The 10,338-nt window shown below is 38.9% G+C and overlaps 1 pseudogene; it reads left to right on the forward strand.

Annotated features, from left to right (window-relative positions):
• Positions 1-482: 482 nt before the first annotated feature.
• On the forward strand, positions 483-4,119 carry LOC121415165 (annotated as a pseudogene).
• Positions 4,120-10,338: the final 6,219 nt, after the last annotated feature.

The following is a 10,338-nucleotide window of genomic DNA, read 5'->3' on the forward strand; positions in this document are numbered from 1 at the left end:
TTGATGAAATTTTCAGCTTTATGCTTGTTTGATTTTTCTCTATTGATTCAAATCAACTTTTTCTGGGTGGGCTTGACCTTTAATGGTGTAAGTAATAATTACACGCACATGGTACCTTTGGAACAGTTCTTAAATGACTAAGGCATAACAGAGTGCAAATGGAAGGTTTCAAAGTTAACAAGTGTGTGTAATTATTCATTTTTTCTTCATTTCATTTGATTTTTTTCGTATTTCTCAATTGACATTTAATTCACATAAAAGAAGCTGCAACAATAATGCACTTATAGACAACTGAAAAAAATACAAATAATGTAGTGACACAATCAGCAAAATTTCATCAAAGTTAAGGCTTAATTTACATCGAAGAAATATGATTTGACCTACATAAATTCAAATTGAAACTCAGATTTATTTCAAACAGAACATTAAATATAATACAAATCATTGTCATATAAACATATTTATATTCAATGACAAATCATCTACCAGTGATGTAACTTTTCCGGAAATTGCCGGATTTCCGGTATTTTCATGAAATCTCAACTTTTCCGGTTTTCCCTCCCTCGAAAGTTGCCGGAAAACCCGGCCCCTTCGAAATTTCACGATCGGCACGTTCTAAAAAAGACGATCGATCGCCAATGTGTTTTGTACATGTGCTTTGCTTGCCACGTGAATCGCGACATCTCGGCTACTGAGAAATTCGCTCTGATTACGTTACGGTCAGTATACAGTGTATACTGACCGTAATTACAGTATTCAATGCACAGAACGCTCGCTGTCTGAAATTCTGATGGTCGAGCTGTCGCGAGTTGGCTTGAATGCGGAAGTGAACCCTGGATCGCAATTTCCACACACATGCACATGTGCCGCACATATTTTGTTTGCCAACCTCTCGTTCGGACTGTGATTTAACTCGGAATTAACAGCTTAAACATTGCTTGGATAATTTTGTTATTGAAGTGATCGGATCAGCATTACATTTTTTTACGGTGCTTAATATTTTTTGTGCAAGAATTCGCGAATTTGTTTGAATTGTAACTTGCAATTTGACAGTACTTTTAAATTCGTTCTCGCTTGAAAATGGATGGTACCGTACATCGTGTAAATCAAAAGGACATCGTTCGCGACATATAGACGCGGGTTTAAACGTTGCTTGGAGCCTTGGACTGTTTTATATTGAAGTGATCAGATCAGGATTACGTGTAAGTTTCGTTTATGATGCTGAATATTTCATTTTTTGTGCAGAAATTCGCGAATTCGTTTGAATTGTCAACATGATTGTAACTTGTAATTTACAGTTCTTTTGAATTCGTCCGTGCTTGAATTTGAAAATGGAGGTAAATCGAAGTGACAACGTCAACGCCATTGACGCGGGTGTAAAAAACAGATTTAGATGGCAGTGGCTTGAATCGAAGGACGATGCAGGGCAGTTTTTATCTGATTATATCAGAAAGTTGGATGTAGCAGGAGTTGCCAAATGCATAATTTGTGACGATAAGATAAAGTATGCATCTAGTGGAAAGAAGGCTTTGGTGTGTCATGGAAATTCGCAAATGCACCAAAAGAGAAAAAAGGAAAGGGATTCTAATCAGACGTTACCATCATTGTTCAGAAATATCACAGCAATGGAGAGTGGCGAAACTGAAATTCCTTCGACATCATCATGCACTCTGCCTTACGGTGCCCCACCAAATGTGCATAACATTGACCAATGTTCTGGAAAGACCTCGCAAGACTTACAGCGTGAACGGAATGTAAGCTTTCAGGACAGGAAAGCAAATGCTGAAGCTATGGTCACGTCATTTACTGTGGAGAATACCCTCACATTTAGTGTTGTGCCAAAGATAATAGACTTGGCCAAAGCACTCGCAAAGGACAAAAAGGTGCTTGATGATCTGCACATGGAGCGTACGACTTGCGCGTATAAACTAAATGAAGGACTTGCTTCAGTCACTCGGAAGCGTATAGTACAGGACATGCAGAATACTCCATTTTCAATAAATCTCGATGAATGCACGTCTAATGCAAATGAAAAGGTGCTAAGTATATTGGTGTCATATTTTTCTGAGACATTGAACATACGTCTGTTGTGCAGCATTATGCATCGGTGACACTTACTGTCGTAAATGCTGAAACAGTGTTTCAGACTGTTGTTGACTTATTGAAGAATGATGACATACCACTGGACAATGTTGTGTCCTCATTATCTGATTCAGCGGCATACATGAGGGGGAAAAAGTCAGGTTTTGAAACCAGGCTGCGAGATGTTGCCCCACATCTTTTGGACATAGATGGTGACATCTGTCACCATACGCACAATTCAGTGAAAAAGTTTTGTAGCTTTTTCGACCAGCATGTAGAACATCTTGCAGATGATTTGTACAACGACTTGAAGTGGAGCCCTGATATCAAAGAACGCTTGGAGAAGATATGCAGAGTTTTAGGTGTCAAATGTAACTTGCCTGTTGAGAGGGTACCACATCGATGGCTCTCATCCTATGATGCCGCAGCAAGGATAAAGAGCATGATGGATCCTTTCAGATGCCTTTATTATTGCTTCATTGATTCAGAACTCACTGCAAGTTATACTTCAGAACTTGAAGCTATACTGACAAGGCACAATGTATCTGATGATGGTCGACAAAAACTTCAGCAGATACATGATAGATTTCACAAGAAGAATCTAACGGAGCAAGGATTGGCGAGAAAGAAGAGAATTGTTCACAAATTGTTTCATCTCTATCAGCTTACCATCTTGTACATAGAATTGTATGTGGCGGTACTACCCTCGTTCAAGTCATTTGTGTTGATATTTGAACAGAAGGAACCATTAGTCCATAAACTACATGATGAGGTTACTGACTTGTTTCGGACTTTCCTTGCACGCTTCATCAAGCTTGAGAATTTGGTTGATATGAATGCACACCAGTTAGCTAATCTCAAGATCAATGAGAACATCACTTGTAAGTTATCGCAACTTGTCATTGGTACACGTACGGAAGAGATCGTGAAGGATATGAAGCCAGATGCTGTCAAGACATTCTTGCAACTAGTCAGAGATGCTTATACAGAGGTTGGAAAGTACATGCAGCAAAAACTGCCCCTCACAAATCGTGCCTTGCGAATTCTATCATCAATAGATCCAAAAGCCAGGGGACATTCTGTTACAAACGAATATATGACGAAGCTTCCAAAGCTGCTTAATGTAGATATTCAGGCTGATGACATGGATGAATACAAACTCCAATGCACCCAGTACCAGCTTGACTCAAAACTGCCACCATTTAATGATGGCGCTCGAGTGGATAAATGGTGGGGAGAGGTATTTCAGCACTACCCAGCTCTGAAGAGAACTATTAGTGCAGCATTATCCATATTCACAGGTCCAAGAATTGAACAGTCGTTCAGTATGATGAATAATATCATCACAAAGAAGACAAACAGGTTAGATGTCACAACATTTGCCTCCATACAAACAGTCAGATATGATCTAATGAATAAAGGAGTGACATCTGTTGAACTCTACCGCAGAGACAACATACTCAAATCCCCAGTGGACAAATCTGTCTGTTACCACATGCTCACTGCAAAATCCAGACTAAATGCAAAGAGGAAGAGGCAGTCCAGCAATAAGCCACCAGTCATTAGAAAAAGACATAAATCAAGTGAAGTGTCATCTCAACCCAAATCGAGAGCCACAGCCCATGTCCACAAAGCTGCTGCCTTGGCTACAAAGCAAATCTTCCAGCGACAGAAACTCATGAAAGTGAAGAAAGCAAATGTTGAAGCCAAGTCAGCACCAAAGCCACCTTCAAGCTCAGTCACATCTTATAGGATACCAAAGAGGACTAGGGAGTTGACACCAAAGCCATCCTCAAGCTTGTCATCTGCAAGAAAGAGTCTATAGAAACCTACACAAAAGGTAATTTTTTTTACAATTTAAACCCTGAAATGGCCTCTCCTGTGGCCCCAAATGTGCAATAATGCTCTGGCTTCGGGGGGCTTTGCCCCCCGACCCCCACCGGGGCGTTGCCCCTGGACCCCCGGCCGTAAGGCGCGAGAGCTTCGCTCGCTCCGCTTCGCATTTTCAGGTTTTTATACAAAACTCCAGTTACATCCCTGATCTACATAAAAGCAAGCTTGTAAAACTGTTGGCCCCAGTGTGATAAGTTGTGAGTAATAAATGGTGGAAGACAGATAAAATTTAGATTTTAAAATCTTAAATATACAAGTTTGATATTCATGTAAATACAGAACCCCCCCCCCAAAAAAAATAATAATAATAATGGCAGGCTTATCAGTATGCTTAAAAGATATATGCATCCTTACATTCCAATGCCCGAGCAAAATGTTGTATATTGTATGGTATGTGTTATGAGAAATTGATGTAAATCCTTATTTGATTGTCCATCCTCATACAAAAAAATCATGACCGGCCAATAGAACAGCTGCAAGAAATGGCGGATTGATAAGAATTGTAAATAAAGAGGCTTTATGCCTGCATGATAATGGACTCCACTGTAGGTTACAAGAAAGCCAAGCAGATGTTGAAAGAACAAATTGGGCAACCCTTACAAGGTTCCTTAAACCACACAGATTGAGCCCAACAATACAAAGGCTCTACAAGATCTAGCAGATGAACTTCATATTTGCATTCAAAAGCTAGATGCAATGTCATTAAGTCTGAGCTATCACCAAAAGCGTCACCTTGCGTGGAGAGAGATCCTTCTGATGGGACCAATGGTTTAAGGTGGTAGCTACTATCAGAAAGCAGAAACGGCTGCCACATATTGAGGACCTTTTATCATTTATACAGGAAACCTCGGCTCAATAAAATGGTTTAAGGTAGTAGCTACTATCAGAAAGCAGAAACGGCTGCCACATATTGAGGACCTTTTATCATTTATACAGGAAACCTCGGCTCAATAAAATGATCCAGGACATGGACGACTGACTGATTTGAAGCCTAGACCCAAAGACCAGTCAAGAACATATCCCACGGAAACATGGGACAAGAAGGCATTTAAGAGACAGGGTCAGAGAAGCTCATACTCTACCTCCAGTAGCCCAGCTCCAGTCAACATATACACTTTTTGGCTGTCATCAGTTCAAGAAACTGCCACCCGATAACAAATTGCTGAAGAGAACCAGTTATGTTTCAACTGCCTTTGTCCTGGCCACATGTCAGCCTGGAACTTAAACAGAACTTGTTCTGTTGAAGGTTGTGGAAGGAAGCATACCAAGTTCCTATTGGACGAAGAAGGCACCATCAAGGGCACATGACACCGAAGCCAAGGATCCGCTACAGAATCAGGCAGTGAAGGGGCATCTAAGGCATATGTAGACAGTGATACCACAGGGGCCGGTTATCGGAGTGTTCTTCCAATTGCTCCTGTAATGGAAAGAATTTGATTGATTGAGACGTATGCTCTGTTGGATAGTAGATCAACTAATTCATTCTGCACAGTAGCATTAGCACATCTGGGAGCTAGAAGAAGAAGCCATCAACTTCAACTATGGGTAAGAGAGATGATCACATTGACACATCATTGGTAAGCCTTGTGGTAGACACTGAGCCATCCACAGACAGGATTTATCTTCCTCACGTCTGCACCAAGAAGAGATTGAACGTTCAGATTGCTTACGTGGCCTGTAGGGAAGACATCAACTTGCACCATCTAAGAGGTATTGATATTCCCTTAGCAGGGGAACGTGAAGTCGGCTTATTGATTGGTCAAGATTCACCAAGAGCACTGATACACTTAGAAGTACGCAAAGGAGACAAGAGCCCTCTACCAATTTCATCCAAGGAGACACCTCCCTTGATGAGCAAGTCCAGAAGTTCTGCAAATTGAAAGATGAGAATTCCCTATTCAATGATGAGAGAGGTATGTCATTTAATGACCGGAAAGCAGCCAACATCTGGGAGAACACCATCACTATGGACAACTAGCCATACCTTTCAAGGAGCGCCCCCTAGTCTTCAAGATAATCATTGTATAGCTGAGCATCGACTTCAGACTCTTGGAAGAAGAATAGAGACACCCATCTTCATGAAAAATAGAAGGCATATCCGACCTTCTTCGAAAGGCTATGCAGAAGAAGCATCTGAATCAGATGATCAATCTGTTACCTGGTATATTCCTCATCAGTATTCCACCCTATGAAACCAGGAAAAGTTTGCATTGTGTTTGACTGTGCTTCCAAGTGCAGGGGACAATCACTAAATGATGTTGTACTCCATGGTCCAGATCTCACCAACAAATTCATTGGGTTTCTCCTACGTTTTCGACAAAAGAGAATTGCCATTATCGCAGATATAGAGGCAATCTTTCACTAGGTTAGGATTAGGGTTATCAAAATGTACTCAGATTTTTATGGTGGGCAGATGGAAACATGGAAAAGACCCCCAAGGCATTTAGGACAAGCAGTCATCTGTTTGGCAGCACGTGGTGCCCTAGTTGTAAGTTTGCTATGCGACAAACAGCCAAAGACAATCATGGACAGTGCACTAGTGATGCAGCAAGGGTTGTACAAAGGAATTTCTATGTTGACAAATCAATAGCACCATGTATACTTGGCCTTGAACCCAGCAGGTATCCTTTCAAGGGGCATGCCTGAAAGTCAACTGAAGGAAAGTTCCAGATGGCTTAACAGACCAGAATTTCTTCAACAACCACAAGAAATTTGGATTACAGTTTCCAAGTGAGAAGCAAGGGATTGGTAATGATGACCCAGAAGTAAAGACAACAAAAGGAATGCATAATTTTGCATCAAGCAGTGATGCTGATGACTGCATTGACAAACTTATCATGCAATATCGGATTGGACCAGTCTTAGAACGGCATTTGCATGGTGGCTCAGACTGAAGAAAGTTCTTCAAGAGAAAAGACACCAATCCAAGATAGAGACAAACCTTTATCTGCCAAGGAAATCGAAGGTGCTAAAAAAGGTCATTTTTCAGAATGTACAGAGTCATGCATTCTCAGAGGAGTTGAGTGTGCTTAGGGATTCAGGTAATTCAGTCCCTAAAGTCACAAAGAGATCAAGACTGTACAAGCTATATGCAATTTTCCAGGATGGCCCACTTCAAGTGGGAGGAAGGTTAAGACACGCAGTGATACCTAGTGAAGCCAAACACCAAGTGTTGCTGCTCATGAAGCATCATGTGACCTCACTTCTTGTGAGACCTACACATCACAAAGTTGGACACCAAGGGCTGATTCACGTGATGGCAGAGATACGACAAAGATATTGGATTCTTGGTTCTGGTATTGTTGTTAGGAGCATGCTAAAGAAATCTGCCGCAAATACCAGGCTAGACTCAGTAAGCAGAAGATGTCAGATCTACCATCATTCAGACTTTTCAAGAGGAAGTTTGATTTGGAATCTAAAGATTTGAAATACATAGCACAAACTTCAACATTAAGTGGAAGACAATATTTTGGATGGATCAATGTTAAAAGCTACGTCATGAGCAAGCAAGACAACCACACACACAGCTGTCTATTTTAAATAATAAAATTTAGCATGCAGGACATTAAATATGCATGCAGAAATAAGTAAAGTCAAAGCTTGATAAAGATGGAATTGTAGGAATGAAGGAAAGAGAACTCACAGACTTTCAAATTCACTATACAGTGCATATCAAAAAAAAGTTTACACTTAGAAAAAAGCCTGTAAAATTATATATTTGTAATATCCTGAAGATTTTTGCACATTTTAACATTGGTACAGATCCATTTAAGCAAATGACGATATAACTGTCGAAAAATATTTCCGCTTGAGTGAGCACCACTTACTTTTGAAAAGTTAGTGAAAAATGATTTGCGCAGAACTTGGAAATAGTTATGCGAATAAAAGTAGACCTTAATCATGAAGAACACGTGGAATTTAGCTAGTAAAATTGATTTGATGATATCTTTTACCTTTTTTGAATTGTTTCCTGGCCCAAAACACTTTGAAGAGTACATTGCGCCCCACCCCACTCCCCCACACACCGAGGTCATCTACGATATTTGCTTTACACTGAGCTGTGATTTACATGAAATGGCTAAGGCTTCATTTTCATTTTATTAATCATTGTCAAGCTTGGGAAAAGTGTGGAGGAAACAAGTATCAATTTAAAAATGAAATGTAAACCCACTTTAATGACACAAACTTTAATAGTGAAAAATGTTGGAGATGTCTGATATAAACTTTTGTTCAGATTCAGTTATGTCCTCAGATCCAGCTGGTACACAAAAGGGTAAAGGTTGTGCTTACTAAGTGTTGAAATTTCAATTTGGGTGGCAAAATTGTTACAAAATGCTGGAATGTATCCGTTTTATTTCAATCGACTAAAAGTGCAAGGGAAATGTATGAGAAATGTTTTGCAGGGTAAGTTTGACTTCGTCCTTTCCCCTTGACACAGCGTGAAAACAAGCATTTCTGCACAGATTTCTGCGAGCTTTACAAAAATGGACAGTGCTCACTCAAGTGTAACATTCTGTCAAAACTTTTACTTTCATTAGATAGATGAGACCCAAACCCAAGATTATATGTGAAAAAATTACCCACATGTTGTATATTTTTTAATTCCCAGGGCTTTTTCAAAGTGTAAACTTTTTTTGATACGCACTGTAGTTTGATGCTATTTGATCGTGGTCTGGTATGCAAGAGATTGATGTTTGATCAATTCAACAAGTATAGAATCTGTCTAATTTTTCAGATGCAAATGTTCATTTAAAGAATCTGATTTTGAAAGCAATATTGCTATTGCAGGGATTGCAGCACAGTTTAATCATTAAGGCAGTTTTCTTTTTTGGAGCCCGTGGATGAGGCGACATTTAAGGGTACAACACTGGTCTGAAATTCAAGTTTGGTAAAAAGGCTACTCAACTCTGACACACGTAGCTGAGTTTTAGAGACAAGACTATTTGGTTTCATATTTTCATTTATGCACATGTTTAGGGCAAAACACCATACACAACAGCATTATTTTCTACTCAGCCAGATTCTTACCATATGTAAATAACAGTTTCTGCAAAGTGGGCTAAATATTGCAAGTTTTATTATGTTTTATTTTGCAGGAATATCATCTGGCTTATTCATTCATTTTGATGAAAAAAAAAACAGACAAAAGGTGTCAAAGGGACATGTACATTTATGATCCTCAATTTAACAAAAGAGCAATACAAACATAATTTGGGGCAGCATATGAAGTTTGTCACAATCAGTTAAGTATTGAATAGAATACCTTTGCTCTATTTTTTTCCAAAGTATATTCATTTTCAGACTTGAAATTGTCATAGGGGTCGGAAAAGGGTAGTCACTTTATTTTTTTAAAACAGCATAAAGGGTACATCATTTAGACTTTAATAGTGAAGGAAGGAATGCATTTGTACAATGATCATGTTAGCACTTCACCTATTCAGAGGTGATGACATGATGCATATAAAGCAAATATGAATATTAATATGTTGGAAAGTTGGTTACCATAGCAACCTACACAATTATTGTTAGGGAAGCAAATATTAAGGACTTTTCTTTGGTTTGTAAATGATGAGCTTTAAGCTCCCATTTAAGGGGCCGGGATATAAATACGAGCTTCCAAATATTTGCGATTGACGTCAGAAGCGAGAGTTTTAGGATTTGTTTCTCGAACATACCGAGTGAGGGCGTGGTCGATTTATCGAGCATCACATTTTCCTTGAGAGAACATGAATGTCATTTTGGGATTGTTTCTAAATTCAAGTAAATCTGGAGAAGCCAGTGTTATTGAACAGTTACATGGACAGTTGGTCATTAAAGTCTGGAAGAAACGTCAACTCGTGTGATAACATAGGTACTCATTTTGTCACTTAAAGGTCAAGTACACCTCAGAAAAATGTTGATTTAATTCAATACAGAAAAATCAGACAAGCATAATATTGAAAATTTCATCAAAATCGGATGCAAATTGAGAAAGTTATGACATTTTAAAGCTTTGCTTAGTTTTCACAAAATAATTATATGCACAATTTAGTCACATGCAAAGGAGAGAATTGATGATGTCCCTCACTCACTATTTCTTTGTTTTTTATTGTTTGAATTGCACAATATTTAAATTTTTACAGATTTGACAGTAAGGGCCAACTTGAAAGAACCATGAAATGTTAAACAATGGTAATTCAACATGTTCAGGGAGAAATAACACTTTGTTTCACAGGACATTGAAGGGAAAATAAGAATATTTCAGATTTCATATAATAAAATACAAAAGAAATAGTGAGTGGATGATTTCAACAGTTCCCTCATTTGCATATTGACAGGGATGTGCATATGACTATTTTGTGAAATTAAGTGAAATTTTAAATG

The sequence above is a fragment of the Lytechinus variegatus genome, chromosome 5 (genome assembly GCF_018143015.1).
Source record: "Lytechinus variegatus isolate NC3 chromosome 5, Lvar_3.0, whole genome shotgun sequence".
Classification (NCBI taxonomy): domain Eukaryota; kingdom Metazoa; phylum Echinodermata; class Echinoidea; order Temnopleuroida; family Toxopneustidae; genus Lytechinus; species Lytechinus variegatus.